Source organism: Laccaria bicolor, genomic scaffold (genome assembly GCF_000143565.1).
Source record: "Laccaria bicolor S238N-H82 LACBIscaffold_39 genomic scaffold, whole genome shotgun sequence".
NCBI lineage: Eukaryota > Fungi > Basidiomycota > Agaricomycetes > Agaricales > Hydnangiaceae > Laccaria > Laccaria bicolor.
In genome coordinates, this window is record NW_001889910.1 from 114070 (window position 1) to 115277 (window position 1208).

A 1208-nucleotide genomic window follows, 5' to 3' on the forward strand; every position below is an offset into this window, starting at 1 on the left:
GGAAAAGGAAGGGGGAAGGGTGTAGGGACAGGCGGAAGGGTGATAGGGAAAAGGAAGGGAGTAGGGACAGGGAAATGAGGAGGGACAGAAAGAGAAAGAGGGAGGAGAAAGGAACGGGGTACATGGAAATGGGGAGGGACAGGGGAAGGGAAAAGGAAAGGAGGAAGGGAGGAGGGAAAGAAAAGGGGGAGGGACAACACTCGTCGCCGTGTGTACGTGGTGGAGCGGGACACGCTCGTCGTCGTTGACGTGGCCGTCCATTGGCATCGTCGACGTCGTCCGTTGGCGTTGTCGTCTGTTGGCGGCGTTGTCGTCGTCGGCCGTTGGCGTTGTCGTCCGTTGGCGTTGTCGTCGTCCGTTGGCTTTGTCGTCGTCGTCTGTTGACGTGGCGGTGGTCCATTGACGTGGCGGTGGTCGCTCGTCGTCCACTAACGTGCTCGTCGTCTGTTGACGTCGTCGTCGTCCGTTGATGTGGGCGTCCGTTGATGCGGTCGTCGCCCGTTGACATGGTGGTGGTGTCGTCGTGGGCGTGTCGTTTGTTGGCGTGGCCCTCCATTGACGTGGTGAGGCGTGTCGTCGTCTGTGGGCGTGGTGGTCGTGGTCGTGCATTGACGTGGTTGTCCCTCGTCGTGTGCCTGGTGTTAGCAGGCTGGGTGGGACGAGCTTGGGATGGGGGGTGCTCACCTATGACGACGAACGACGACTTGCGTCATTCGTCGTCTGGTTACCACGTCGCTGATAGCGATGTGGCAACGTGTTGGCGCGCTCGTTTACTGAGGCTGGTGACGTGGCATTGGGGCATCGTTTCCGTGTCGTGGCCGTGGTGTTGTGTTGGGGTCGTGGTGAAACGACGACGTCCGTCGTCGTTGTGTGCGTCATGGTGGCCGTTGGTGACGTGGCGGTGTCGCAAGGTGTGTTGGCGTCGTGGATGGTGGTGGTGGTTGAGAGAGTGGGAGTTGTTTGTTGATGACGCTTGATTTGGGCGTCAGGAATTCCGTTCCGTCTCATTCTGGGATCATTCCTTCCGGGTGATTCCTGGAACCATTCTGGCGGAATTTGAATTCCATCAAAATTCTGCCGGAATGGTTTGATCAATTTGGCAGGGCCCTCTGCCAAATTTGATTCCTCCGGAATTCCAGGAATTGCCCGGATTCCGGCAGGAATCAGTGGAGGACAATAAAGACCTCCATCCTGGTGGCATTTGATGA